The sequence below is a fragment of the Zonotrichia leucophrys genome, chromosome 3 (assembly GCF_028769735.1).
Source record: "Zonotrichia leucophrys gambelii isolate GWCS_2022_RI chromosome 3, RI_Zleu_2.0, whole genome shotgun sequence".
NCBI lineage: Eukaryota > Metazoa > Chordata > Aves > Passeriformes > Passerellidae > Zonotrichia > Zonotrichia leucophrys.
In genome coordinates, this window is record NC_088172.1 from 37,891,664 (window position 1) to 37,906,788 (window position 15,125).

Below are 15,125 nucleotides of genomic sequence, written 5' to 3' on the forward strand. Positions count from 1 at the left end.
CGTGGAGGTGTGGAAGGAAACGAGGCTAAGCTATAAAAGCTGCTCGACTGCAACACTGTCGGCACGCATCTGGTGTTCAGCGCCCTTCTTAATTTAGGCATGAGAAATGTTAATGACAAATCAGGCAAACCAAGGTGGAATATTTGTGGTTTTTAGGAATCACAGAGCTCTAACTCGTCTTCTTTGAAGTCGCAACAGATGGATTCCCTCTTGCAGCCGATGCCACGTGTTCCCAAGCTGTGTTACGCAGGGATGGGGCGAGGGGCTCTGCTGTCAGTGGAGCAGAGTTGCTGTGGGGGAGGAGGAAGAGTGTCTTTGCAAGATCAGAGCACTCACTTGGGATCAGGTGTGTGGGACAGATCTGGACAGAATCAGAGTTGTGCTGCTGCTGTGGCTTAGCAACACTAGCAAAGTTGCTTGGGTTTGCTTTTTTGTAAAATTGTATTTCTTGGCCAAAAAAAGGTATCAAATGCAGGAATTATGTATTGGTGGGATCCTGGTCTCAGCAATGTCCTGGCCTACTTAATGTTTTAAGTATGCAATAACTGTTTTCCTCCTCGCCCCTCCCTGAATGGATAGACATCTTTTTCTTTTGGACTCATCCAAGAGAATATCTGTAGATTGAGGTTCTGACACGGGTGTTTTTCAAATGTTAGCTTCTTCAGATTAATTTTTTTTCAAGATTGATGTGGTTTTTTCTGTTGCTTCTTTTCCACAGCTGGGGGCTTGTAATCATTGTTTCTGTCATTCTTTTGTGATTCTTCAGGATCCTGCCCATATCCCTGCCTGCTCACACATACATATTCCCTGACTCATAGGGCAGGTGCCACACAAAGTGCCTTTTCTCCTTTGTTTATTTATTAGTATAAGGGAGTAAATTTCAAAATGTAGTAGGATAAAAGGTTAGCTATAAATTATTGAAAGTGTTCTATTAACTTCAGAATAGTATGTAGAGCATCTCAGTGGTGAGGTTAAATGAGGCATTCATTCAGTTTACAGCTTACTTCCAGCTTTCTTATTTTTCAGGTGAAGGACAGAAAGAAGGAGTCAGTGTCCTTTGACTTTACAGTGCATAATTTGCCCCTTTCATCTTTAATTGTGTTTTCATTCACTGTTTCACAGTTAGATGTTCAAGGGGAAGCTTTGTGGTAGGTGAGCAGCAGTGGTGAACCTGGAGAATGTTTTCCTGTTTCCTGTGTGTACGGAGCACCTCAGGATACGTGCTGTTATCTGCTCTCTGTGAGGGACAGCAAGGCTGCCCAGGCAGCCTGCTTTCAGTCCACCTGCAAAGCTGCCCCGCTCTGATGGAGTTGTTGGTGTGCACAGTCCTTTGTCAGTGCAAGGCTTTGCTCTGGTTCTTGCACATCTTCTCACTCTCAGCGAGAGCCTTGCAGTGCACAGCCAGGAGACGGGCTGCGGAGAAGGTCTGTAGAGGACACTGCATCCCACGAATGCAACTGCATCCCGCCTGAGCAAGGCGTCAATGTGGAATGCCAGGGCCACAGATGAATTTTGGGGTTTCTTCTTGGTTGTGGAAAATTTAGGAAAAGAAAGTGGGGGGGGAAAAAGAGATTTGATTCAAAATTGAGGAAGCAGAAGTTTGCAGCAGGTCGTACTTGCTGACCACTTATCTCTTCCTTCAGGTGTGTGAGCTGCTTGGATTGAAAAAGCTTCATTGCATGATGTAAAAAAAAAAGGCTGTAGGGGGACTTTATTGCTGTGCAACATCCAGCAGTACAATCTGTCAAATGGGGCCTGAAAAATAGATGTTATTGACAGTTTTGCTTGACACAAGCAAATAGGGCACCCTCTTGCTTCCATAGCTTCATGTGCTGGGTATAGGTAGCAGCCACCGAGGGGGACTTGTGTGAGCAGCATGGAGGAGACACAACACCCCACCTCCTCACTGATGCTCCCTGCTGCCTCTTCACCCTGGCCTCTGGCATCCATGTAAAGCATAGCTGCCATGATCTTTTTCAGCCTGCTCACTCTGAATGAAGGAGCTGACACATCTGTGTGAGCAGAGTCTCATTGCAGAGGACAGATTTGTTAACGAGACAGCTCTCCTCGGTGGATTACTGTCCAGTCATCTGTGGAAGCCTCTCTCCCTCTCCCTGACAAGTGGACTGGCTGCTGTGGGGTGCCTCTGGTATCAGGTGCAAGCACAGATGATTTCTGCTGAGCTGGTTCATCATGCACCCTTCCTCATCTGTAAAGCATCACTCTTTGAGGGTTTGCCTCCCTGTGAGCATCTCGTGTTTTGATAGGGGCTTCTCGCATGACATCAGATGCGATCGTTCTGAATTGCTTTTCTTGGTTACTCCTCAACTGCAGCAGTAGGGATCCCTGAATTAAAATCTTCTCTCAGCAATGTTCATGGCCCCAGTAATGAATCCTTACAAGTCCAAAGACTGGGGTAAGTTTTTGGCAGAACAGCCTGGCAATTGCTTACGTTAAATCCGTTTCTCTATGACAGCCAGGTGTGCTTTGCAGGCAGGCAAAAGTGGTTACAATGGATTATTGGCATGCCTAGGAATAGTGAGTGCTGTGTGTTCTATTAAAAATAAGAGAAACATTGGAGTCAGTTTTCAGGAAGAAAAGAAAGAAGGCAAATACACAGGTATTTAATTTATAAATACTTAGGTATTGAGGGAGGTTTACTTTGGAAGAAAATCAACTTCAGTTTCTTCATAGGGAAATTAAAAACCCTGCAGGAGATGCCACTGTTGCAGATTTAGTGGCTGTGCACGTTTGCTGCACACAAGCCTGTGCATGGTCCCTGCAAAGAACCCTGGCCAGTCCCACCCCACCAACCCGTGCCCATGGGGCTGCCCAGGCCCAGCCTTTCAGAGGAGCCTCATTGAGGTGTATAAATGAATTTGGGTTCGGTTTGGTTTTTTTTCCTCTTACAAGAAGGAATAGAGAAAATAATTTTTTTTTTCTTGCTTTATCTGCTCAGTCAAAATTTCCCCCTCTTATACTGCCTGGGGCCTCTGTTCCTCTCTCTCTACCTACTTTGCAAAAGCACTGGATAATGCCCTCCACCCACTCAGATAATCATCACTTTGGTATTTCAGAGGGTTTAGCAATAAATAGGCATCACTATTCCTTCACCTGTCTCTAGAATATCTTTTATTTTGAAATTAATGGGTTCTTCTCTTAGGCTGGGATTCCCACAACTCTGCACTTTGCTCCAGGGTCTGTCTCACCTGGAAAGTTCAAAGGGACTTGGCTTTTGCCGAGGAATAATCCCAAAAGGGGGCATCAGGGAAGACTTCAGGACTTGTGCTGCTGCCTGGAAGGTCAGGAGCTGGTGAGCAGTTGCTGCATGAGCAAACATTTTCTCCAGCCCCAGAACTCATCCAAGAAGTTGCTTTTACTTGGATTGTTTCAGTGATCCAGTTTACAGTGGCATCATGTAGGCAGCAATGCTGTCAGGGTTAGGCAAAGAGTGGAGAAGGGCTCAGCACGAGCAGGGCAGGAACTTCTTGAGTTAGTGTCATAGTCTGAAAAACTCATCTAAGCTGTATCTTCTGAAGGAGGTTTCAGTGTGTCATTTATCAGGGTGCCTCTGGGCTCTGTAACAGAGCTGTGCTGGACTCAGGTTGATCTATTTGAAAATTACATGTAAAATACTTGACAGATGAGTTAAAGTCACTCATTTTCCACTAGTATCATCTAGGTCCCACATCTTCCTATTGCAGAATATACAAGCTGCAAATAGTCACGTAGCATTCACACTTGATGTTTACCATCTCTGGTGAAAAAAATCTTAGGAAACCTAACAAAATGTCTGTTAGTCATTCATTAGTCCATATCAGCTTGGACTACTTGCCAGTTTGTTAATTGGTGTTCAGCCAATTCTCCGTACAATTCATACCTAAGATGAATTGGTCTGAGGATGACTTCATGTTTACAGCACCACCTTAAAAGTGAAAATCGGCAGTCAAAGATCTCCATTTGGATGGAGTTTTGAATCAGAGAGTTGTGTGCAGTTTGCCACAAAGAAAATGATTTTTGTTTATTGCCAGAAAACTTCTGCCCATGAAAGCTGAATTACTGGACCTCTTACCTGATGACATGTGACTGCCTCAGGACCATAGCTGCACTTCCTTTTCTCTTATTTTGAAAAATGAGGTCTTAGGGATAGGACTGCCAGGTTTTTTACACAGAGCTAAGGCGGAGCTGTCTGCCTTCAAAAAATCTAGAGGAAATTCAAGAGCAGCACATTCTTCTGCTCCATTTCTAGTAGGCCAGTGGTTAAGGTGGTGGCATTTGTAACATTTAAATGTTGTTTCTGCCAGCCCAAGTTTTGAAAGGTGGTTTTGTGACTAGCTGAACTCTACACATGCCAAGTTTAGTCTTTGAACAAAAATATCTATGTAGAAAATGTATTTTGTGGGGAACAGGGATCCCTTCAACTCCAGGGAGGGCCTGCCCTGAGCAGGCTCCTCAGTGGCTGGAGAATACATCTGTGGCCAAGGAACAAACTCTGTGCTCGTGGCTGCTAGGGAGGAGGAGAGGGGATATTGTGGCAAACTCCATTGGGACTGTCCCCCATGAGGTCCCACTGAAGCTCATCAAAGCCCCTTGCATCCAGAGGCCAGTCCTGGGCTTGCAGGGATGCTGTGGCTTTTGCTGTGTGAAGACAGCAGGAGCTGACACACAAATGAATTGCTCACTCCTTCTGGGAGTAGGGCTTTTTTGTTCTGGTATGTTTTTAACCTGGGTTTGTTGTTTGGGGTTTTATTAAGCCAGAGAAGAGATCTATAAAAACCAGGATTGGCTCCACGGACTTGTGTTGTGAGTGTAAAGCAGCTGAAGCCAGGACAGTGGTCTTATCCTGTGGTTTGGGTGTTCTTCTGGTGGTGTTTTATATAGATGTATTTTTTAGAACCTCATGCTTTGTCATGTGATTCAGCAGCAATAATTAGGCAGAAACTTGCTGTCCCTGCAGATGCTAAGATTACAGGATGACATACTCTCACCAGATGACAGCACAAACTGATATTTTTAGCACAGCCCGCATCAACTGGTCTCCCCAGTGCTTTCCTCCTTGGATCAGCAGTGCACAGGTTTTGCTACAGAATGAGTCTTTGCAAATCGTCTGTCTCGTGTGAATGAGCCATAATGACTGTTTAGAGCTGCAGATCAGTGTTGGTCCCTCGGTATGTGGTTTGCCTGATAACTGGGCTGGTTACAGGTGGCTTTTCTTTGTTCATTCCTTCCTTTGAGCCAGACTTTTAAATAGCCCCCATGAAAGCATGTTTTCTTGAAGAAGTGCGTAATAAGAGCTCCTTTTTAGAAGCATAGCGTCATGCAGCTGAGGAAAGGTCAGGATCTTTTTTTCATATCAATTGGGCACTCAGCCCAGGTGATGAACTGACAGCTGGAGAGGTTTAAGTCTTGTGTTGATGCCAGCCAAAAAGCCCAGGTACAGTGTGGCAGTGGGAGTGCAGGATGGAGTAGTACTGATAGCCAGCCTTTCTGTCCTGGCCTGGGGAAGGGAGATGAAGGAAGGAGCCACGCTGGGCTCCTGGTGCCAGTGGTGAAGGAGCTCCAGCAGGATGTTCCCATCAGCACTGTCCGCAATCAAATCCCGAGCGGTGTGTGGGGATGCTGACCCCGTTAAATCATGTGGCTGGGTGGTGGGAATGCTTGCTCTGGTCCAGTCTGCTGGGGATGTTTAATCAGCTTTTCCACTCAGATTGCTGCACAGGGTGGCAGTTATTGGAGTCTGGCAGAGGGACATCTGCTGAGCAGGAATCGCACAGGGACACAGCTCGGCTAGTGGAAGCTGCAATGCAGCCACGGCTGTCTGACATTCCTCCAGGAAAAAGGCCACTTTTCCCAGATGATGTTGTGGAGAATGGCTTGTGCTTATGCACTTCTACAGCTGCGCCTGAATGTCTTGCCCATTGTTTTTTCCTTGCACTGCCTGCATCTCCTGACTTGAACAGAAAGTTGGACCAGATCATGCTGATCTCTTCCAGCCTGGACTTGTATATGGTGCTGTAGAGCAGTGGATATCAGAATAACCTGCTTATAAATAGTTGTGGTGCCTCACTACAGTTCTGGCCTTTCCCAGGGCACTGGTACAGGATGAGAAAATGATCTGCTGTCTTAAATTACATTTACTTCCAAAATACTTGGTTGTCTCCTATGGTTTGCAGTGTTCCTTGGAAGAAGAGCAGCAACAGAAGGAAAAGAGATACTTTCCTGCCTTACGTGCTTATGCAGCTACAAGCACTGCAACATCTTAGCTCCCATAAGTCCTGGTTCTGTGCTGACGTTCTTCCTCTTTCCATCCTTCAACCCTTATTCTCTGCCCCCAGTTCTGAGCTGGGAAAAATCTATTTTTATGAACAGAATTTAAATTTAAAAGGCGAAGTTGCAACATGCCTAAAAGTTCAGGAAATAAAGCCACATTAAGTTGCCAACTCTTGTTTTTTGTCTTTAGGCTTTGTCCCCTGACCTCAGTGTTGTCCCTCAGCACTGGGCCATCCTGTGGCATCCTCGTGCAGCCTGTAGGGTGTCACTGTGGTATACCTGCTGTGGGCATTGGGATTTCCAGTTTTTATTGTGCTTGAAATATAAATCTCATGCTGTTTTGTTGTTAGAGAAAGATTGGCCACAGTACCTATCTTCCTTACTTGTTTTTAAGCAAATTCTGTTTATTTTTCAGTCTTCAGCTGTGAACCTCAGGCAGAATATTAACTTGTAACCACACAAAATCAAGTCTTGCTTTTTGAATCTACCCCCACTTCAGAGTAGAAGTTCAGTTGCTAGAAGCGATGACAAATTGGAGGGCAGAGGCACCAGAATGAATGCACATCTGTCACTAAAGGACACAAGTTTCCTTGAAAATGTTTGCATCCCAAGTGTCTAGACAGTAAAAGTAGTTACTGGGATTTCCTGTCCCTGGAGAGTTGTTGCAAAGTGGTACCCAGGGAGAATGCTTGTTTTACAGACCTCTAAAGGGTGATGCTTTCCAAGATGAGATCCACTGAACAAGCCTTCCAGCCAAATCAGGAGATCCATCTTAGGCTGCCATACAGAGGAGCTGTGTGTTGGCAGTGCAGATTCTCGTACCATAATTGTGTAAAGGAGCACACAGCTCTTCTTCCAGCAGAAAACTTCATGTGCTGGTGGCTGTGCTGGCTCACTGATAATCCAGGGCATGTTATCTATGCCCTGCTCTGGGGAGCATTGCCACGTCACCTTTCTGTTCTGAAGAAATTTCCAGTGCTTCATAATTGGCCCCACTGGGGATCAAAGGGAGAAATCAACAGGTGGCAGATGATTCTTCAGAGCTGCTCTGATGGTGCACAAGCTGGCATGGGGCTTGGGAGTCCAGTTAAGTGGTGGAATGATGTGAGACAGAGGTGAAGAAATGTTGTTGCTGGAGGGAGATCAGAACTGGTCAGCTTGGCCACAGAGTAAAATGAGAGTAGCATTTGTAACTGGTCAGTGGCAAGGTAGAGGATGGGAGGGCAGAGAATGGGACAGAAGAAAGGGGCATCTCATCTGCTGCATGATTGTTTGCAAAGCTTTTAGCAGGGCCTGTTTCAACAGGACAAGGGCAATGGTTTTAAACCAGAGGAGGGTAGATCTAGAAAAAATAAGAGGAAAGTGTTTTTTTTACAATGAGGGTGGTAAAACACCACAACAGGTTGCCCAGTGAGGTGGTGGATGACCCATCCCTGAAACTGCTCCAGGCCAGCTTGGATGGGGCTCTGAGCAAACTGATCTAGTTGAAGATGTTCTTACTTACTTCAGGGGGATTGGACTAGACAATCTATTAGGTCCCAAACCATTCTATGATTCTGTGATAAATGAAGGCATAACTGGAGCACTTGTTTCCCTGCCTTGATACAGTTTTCATCACTGTGGGGTAGCTGGCTGCTAACTCAGGGTAAATAGGCTTTTTGTGGTGAGACAGAAAGCAAGACTGTGTGAGTCTGTTACAGATGTTAGCAGGGTAATTTGAAGGCAGGCAGGTTAAGACTTTGATCTAGCTCTTTTCATTTTTAATCCGTTTGCAAAGTCCATGTAAGCAGAGGTGTGAAAATGGAGCATAGTTTGGTTTTGTTATGTGATGCACACCTCAGCTGTGCATCTGTCTCCAAAATGTTGGCACTGTCTGAAGTACAGGTCCCACAAGAAAAAATATTTGGTAGTGCTACTTCCACAAAAGATGCTCAGCTTAACCCATCCTCCAGGTTTTTTTTCTCATCACTTGGTTTCATAGTATAATGCTTCACATAGATTTTTAATTTAAACATTAAGCAGTACTCTGGTGCTTTATTGGGAGTTTCTGTACTCTTTTACTTTTAATCAGTAGCTTTATTCAAAGTCAGCAAGACTTCTCACATGTACCACAGTTAAGTCCATGCTCAACATAACTGGCAGCTGCCTGAGACGGAGCTGACTTGCTGGGCTCTGGCGTTTGGGACACGAGCCTTGCCTTCAGAGGGTGTTGTGCTTTGGGAAGTCGCTCATTTCCAGCCCCCTCTGGTGCTCAGGCTTTAAGAAGTAGAGAAATGGGCTTGCACTTGCCTGAGCTGCTTACAAGCCGCTGGCCAGGTTTTACTGGGGGCTGCCAGGCCTGTCTGGGTATCTCCTGCTGACCTTGTTACGGCCATCGGGGCACACCAAATGGAGTCACTGGCAGGCAGGCACATTAACCAGCGGCCAGCCTTAATTTGCCCTTTGAAAATGAAGAAATCAATATGTTGATCCAGTCAGAAATCCCTTTATTCACAAAACAGTCTACCCCAAACCCCTCCACATAATTAAGGCTAACGCCAAATTTTGTTTGGGTGAAATGCACAATCTGTCTGCTCCCTAAGCTGTGCTGAATGAAGTTCTCCCCTAATGGCACAGGGAGCAGCTGTCACACTGTTGCTTTAATAACCATGAGACAAAATGATTACATTTCTATCAATCATTTAGCATTATCAGAATAGGTCATTTTAATAAATTGTTATCATAGGATCAGTGCCTGGCACCTTAGACAGGAGACAGTTTGAGTGATCCTCCTTGCAGGAGATGCCCGTCCTGGTTAAAGCAGCAGTTCCACTAAATCCACCATTTTTCATGAGGCTGCCTGCTGTCAGGGTCTTTTCAAAGTAAAGACATTCCTGTAATCGACTCAATGGCATTTTGGTTTCAGCCAGTGTCCCCTTGTTCATGCACTGTATAAAAAATCATCAATCTTTCGTCTTGGGGAAAATCCTCAAAAGGTAATAAGTGTGAGGTGTGAGGGGACTAAACCCTATTTCCAGAAGCCATTTCAGAGCCAGAAACTACATGCCCAGCAATACTGATGTCTACCAAGTGAACTTTCTCAAAATGTGAGAGGATTTCATGGGAATGTTTAAATGTACATACTTTCCAAAACCCTATGTGGTGTTTGCCTGTATCTCTGAGCCACTGAATACCTTTAAAACCCTGTCCCCTTGCCCCCCTAGGTTGAAATATTCATCTGTTTTCAGTGTTTTACCTACCTACCATGTTTCTTCATAGTCATCTCAGTGCCGTATCCAAGGTGTCTTCCCCATGCTTCTCTCTTCTCAGAGAAGTTTCTTGGCTAGAGAATGAGATAGACCCTAACCCAGTTTTTAAAGCCAGCTGGACCCTGTCTGTTGCTGGTGTATTGTGTGAGCAGGAAAATGGAAAACCCCAAAGTCCACACTGAAATTTGTGGCTCCTTACTGTTTGTCTTAAGCATCCTCTTCATCTGTCCTTCAAGGGTGGTGGTGGATGTCAAACACTTAGAGAAGATTTATTCAGCTTTTTGGTGATGCTGAGAAAAGGTGATTGTGAAAAATGGAGAAAAGCTGGAAGATCCTTCATTGCTTCTACCTGGAAACATGTTTGACAGATATACAGTGCACTGGGTTTCTGTAAATCAGACTTGACCATCATTTTTCATCAAAGAAAGGGTTTTTCTGTCCTGTTTGGGAGCAGCTAAGCCATCAAAGAAACACATGAACCTTGGCAAGGGAAAAGTATTTTCGGGCAGGGTCATCTTATTCCTTGCTATATGTTTGAAGTTCCTGGGTGCAAACATACCTGAAATGTTCCTCGGTGTAAGCTGTTGTTTTGTTTGGATGTTTGCTTGGTTGCCTTTTTTGTTGTGGTGGGTTTTTTGTTGTTGTTGTTTTGGGGTTTTTGTTTTTCTACATGCAGTAATCTCACTGTCTTTTTTTCTTTTTCTTCTCCAGGCCCTCAAACTGACACGAGATGTAGAGAGAGAACCCTTTGCCAAATCTGCTGTCAGCAAGTGGACAGTGATACTGTTTACAGCTTACAACCTTTGTGAACCCTGCATTATTTTCCTAATGAAGCAGACTGTTAATAGGCCCCTTACTGGAGTGAAGAATCTACTTTTTTTCCTCCCTCTTTTTCTTTTTTTTTTTTCTTTTTTTGTTGAAAATTGAACTCATTCTGAAGTATGCAAAATCTTCCTTTTCTGGGATGGCCAAGCACCTGCTGTGGAGACAATGTTCAGCACCATCCTGTTGAGAACACACTGTGTAGCCTTTACACTAGTTACTTGTCAATGAGTATGTGGTGTTTCAATATATTAATGGTTTATGGGATGTTTTAAGTTGGCTTTTCTTTTTGGAGGTTTTCCCTATCTGCCCACCCTCCCCCTCCTACAGCCTCCAGTTTTATTTCCGTAGATTTTGAACCATTTTTGCTTTCTCTCCCTGGGGAATCTGAGGCACTGTGCACATGAATGGCAATGACTGTAACCCAGCACCGCTCAGGTGTCAGGGTTTTCTGTAGGTACAGCGTTTGTCAGTCCTGTCAGCCAGCTGGATTCCAGAGAGGGGATGTGCGTGCCCTGCTTGTTTGTTGAGTTGGTTGGTTTGTTTCTTTCTTATTCTTTCCTTAAGTTTAATGGTACACCCCTGTTTTCCGTAAGGGTCAGCCCAGAGCTGGTTGCAAAGCAGGGGAAGCTGGTGGGTGCCTCTTGGCTCATAAGGACAGACTGACAGCGGGTGCCACTGCCCTCACAGGCACTGAGGCAGGAGCCCCTCTCCTGCCCGCTGGAGCAGGCTCGCCTCCTGCCTTAGGGTAGCAAAGCTGCCCTCACTGCTCTGGGGAGCTGGTGAGGAGTTGCAGGCTGAGCTGCCACACCAGGTGGATGTAGTCACCTGTAGAGATGTGTTTGGAAGGACTTAAAGGAAACCGAGTGGCTGGGCGTCAGCAGGTGACTTGCAGTGACAATGAGGAGCTGAGGCACAGATCACTGCAGAGTGTGTTATGGCATTAGTGATCCTGTTTATTTTTGTTGTTGTTGTTGTTTTCGACATATCCTTGATTATTTTTTCCTTCTCATTATGTATAATCCATTGTGGCAGAAGAAGCAGGAGTGGGAATGGCACAGTATCATGCAAATGGCTTTTCATACGAGCATAGATTGTAGCAGGATAAATGACACTGAAAGACAAGGCAGTTTTATATATTTTGCTTCTAAGATTTTCTTTTGTAAAATGGATAATAATTAATAATAATAATGAATAAAAGGTATGGTGCTGTATAGATCCTCTCTATAATCTGGAAAATTTGATTACTTTTTATTAGTATCTGGGGGAGGGAGGGATACAAAAAAAGAGGGGAAAACACCAGTGGTACATAGGAATTTGGTATGAAGAGGTTCTGAATAGGACAGTGTATACATAATTCTCCAAAGCGATATATGAAGTTTTTTTTTCCTTTGCATTAAAGCATTATGCATATAAATATATAAATATATTTTATTATGTACAGAAATGGATCATTATGCATGGATGTTAGGAAAACAAAACTAGCATTTTAACCCAAGGTCTCAGTGCATGAGTTCCCACCAACCCGTGTCCCATGCAATGTGGAGTGACTCCCTCTCGCCACTGCCACCACACGTGCACAGTCATGCACCAACACTCACACACATACACACATTCGTGGGCCCTTCCTCACTCCTTACCTTCCAGGTCCCTGAGGTGATTTTGGTGAAACAATGGCTCCTAGTGTGATGGAAGTTTTGGTTTTTTACCGTAGCCCCCATGCTGTTCTCTCATAAAGATGCACCTCTTGGTTTCTCCCCCCAGTTACGACTGTGTAGGCTCTGTACAGTTGTGGGTAGCATAGCCCTGTAGCATATCAACTCTTTCAAGCAGCCAAGGGTTTATCATTTGCCTTTTAAAATAACTTCTCTTTTCTTTTTACACCGAGGGGTTCTATTTGTTAGCATGTGGCCTAGTTCATTACATTCATTGGAGCTGGCTGGTGCACATTGCCCATGTCTATCAGCAACCAGCTTCCCAGGATGCTTGTGTGGCACAGCTGGGCACCCTGCTTACCTGAGTCCAGTTGCAGGCACCTTTTACTGAAATTGGTCAAGAGTTCATCACTGGCCTCCCCTGAGCGTGTGCCATTCGCCCATATCTTCCTGGTGCACCCCAAAATGTGAGTGTATGCTGAAGGACTTCCCTCTGGTGTTTCTTTCACTGGGCCTTCTCTGCAGCTGCTGCCCTGAGGCTGGACTTGTGCCCCAGCCCCATGTTCTGGCTGTCAGCAGAACTCACTCAGTGGCTGCCTCTGCTGAGGTGCAGCTTTTGATCCCTACACAGATGAGCCTCCAGTGAGACCGTGGTGCTGCCCAAAGACCCATTGTCACTGATAGATCAGTAAAGCCTCACTCGATGGTATGGCCAAAGTCAGCAAACCCCATAATTTATTTTTTTCTTAATTCAGATTCAGTTCTTGTCAAAGGCAAGGGAAGGCTGGTTGAAAACTTGAATGAAAAGGCTGCAAATTCTGCTCTGTTCCAGCAACTTAGCCTGCTTGGGTTCAGAGGAACTGCTTTCCACTGGCAGAAATGAGAAATGAAGTGATGGCCTGCTCTGTTCAGAAAATTGAGAAAAACCACTTGGTTTAGAGACAGCCCATCAATGGCAGAAAAGTTTTTTTTAGAAGAAACAATAAAAGCAATAGTGGCTGAAAGGCTTAGCCTGCCTCCCAGCAATGTCAAGGGGAGCATTTCCATTGGTGTGGCTGGGACAGCTTGGGCCCCTGCTTTGGAGAATATCCCAGCACTCACTGAAGAGGGATGGACCTGGCCAGTTTCTTCAGTTTGGTTTGCTTTCTATTGCTCAGTTTTGGGGCCAAAATTTTCAAGCAGCAGTGCCTGGTATCAGGCACCAAACGCTGGGGACTCCAGCGTGGCCACAGGGGACGAGCTGCTCTGCCCTCATGGCTTCCTGGAGGACGGGGAGGGGACACGTCCTCCCAGGCCCAGGGGAAGGTCATCGCCCTCTTCACCTGCTGAGGGGCCCAGCAAAGGCCCTGTACCCCAGAGGTGCTAGGTAAATCTCCCTGAATTCAAAGGGCCAGGTATTAAGGTGTCAAATTAAGCCTTGAATAGTTAGTTTGAGGAACTTACATTTTGAAAATTTGGCCTTTGAGTCTTTGAACATGTTTATGCCTAGGAGTTGTCCTTGTGAAATCATGTCAAACAGATGAAGGTCAAGGTCACAATTACATGGTTGGCTTTTTGACACTTGGACTAAACAAAAGGTCTAAAAAGGTGTTATTTATGCAGTTTCTAGTCACAGGTTGGGGCTTGATTTAATGACTTTGTACAAGAAATTTACTTTGAAGAATAATAGGATAGTTAAACACTGCTTAACTCCAGAAATTTTTGTGCCACTGCTTAAAAAAGTTACCTTTTAGGTCATGTATTTCTCCAAAATTATATCATTGCTTGGCAATTGGTGTCCTGTAAGTGTTTCAAGTACACAGTATACCTTTGGAATTGCCAACAGATGCGAAGGGGGACCAGATACATTTCGTAACTATGGGTTGGAAAAAATGGATTGTACATTTGGCTTCACATGTTTAACTTTTTTTTTAAAAAGTTGCATGATTGGAAAAAATATGTATACAGTATCTGTAAAACTGTTTTATCTGTTTCTGTTTCAAGCCATGTAAATTGGAAGAATATTAAATCCACAGCCTTATCGCGCATGGCCGTCTTTACATACCGAAGAGCTGAACAGTTTATACTTTTCATTTGGGCTATCTTGTACTTTCATTTGAAAGCAGACACTCTCACGTTGCAGTCTTACTGAGGATTTTATATTTAAAAAAAAACCAACAAAAAACCAAAAAAAAAAAAGGAAAACAAAGAAAAAAGATGCTGCCCTGGAGGAATATATTACCTTACTACTCAGAGGTTGGAAGGAAGTTTGTTTTGGAGCAAAATCTGCCCCTTTCCAAATGAAGTAGAGACGCAGTGCTTACTCCACTTGGTGTTAGTAGATATTGCCTTGTGTATTCCATTTTAAATTGTAATCTAGTTTGTAAAAGAGATGGTGACGCATGTAAATAAAGCATAATGGATCTCTGCATTGCACATTTGCCTTTGCTCTGTTTTATTGTGTCACAGACAGACGTGTGTTTACACAGGACCTGGAGAAGGGGTGACTTTCAAGCAGCAAGTGAAAATGGCTGGTGGGGCACTTGTGGCTGGGCAGGGGTCCCCAGCCCGCATCCCCTAATATCTGTCAATGCGTATTGACATGGGCCTCGGCCCTTCAATCCTTCAGCCAAGCCAGGTGGTGGTCAGATAACCCCCAGGAGGATCATTTACTGCTGCTAAAAAATCACAAGGTTCTCTTGAATATGGGGACAGAGGGGGGTTGTCCCCAGGGGTGGCAGCTCGCCTGACCTGGGAGAGAACCAGTCTGACCACAGACCGGTCCAGAGAAGGGTTACACCCCCCACCAGGGGCTGGCTGGGTTTCAAACTGTCTTTGAAAAATGCCTGGAGTACTTGAAACCACTCGTTTGGGATTTGGGATAATAAAACCAGCAGCCTGACTCAGCAGAAAGTTATACTGAGGGCTCTGGCTGAGGCCATGGGGAGCGTGCTCAGAAATTAGAGACATGTCAACAAAATAACTCTTCTCCCACCCTGATGAGAAGCCAGAGATGTATATGGTCTTTTTGAGTCGTTTTTCAGGGGGAAATGATGTTTTCAAGAAAGAAAATCTCACAGGAGAGAGGGGGTTTTCATTACTCCAGGAGGACAAACCGTGATGTTGTCCGAGCAGAGCCCGCAGGAACACT

The 15,125-nt window shown here is 44.9% G+C and overlaps 1 protein-coding gene across 1 annotated transcript in view; it reads left to right on the forward strand.

The window, feature by feature from the left end:
* Positions 1-14,410, forward strand: part of FOXO3 (forkhead box O3) — an 87,640-nt gene extending 73,230 nt beyond the window's left edge. The window contains exon 3 of the mRNA XM_064707842.1: positions 10,230-14,410. The gene's annotated coding sequence lies outside the window, so the exon portion shown is untranslated. The remainder of the gene's footprint in view (positions 1-10,229) is intronic.
* The last annotated feature ends 715 nt before the right edge of the window (positions 14,411-15,125 follow it).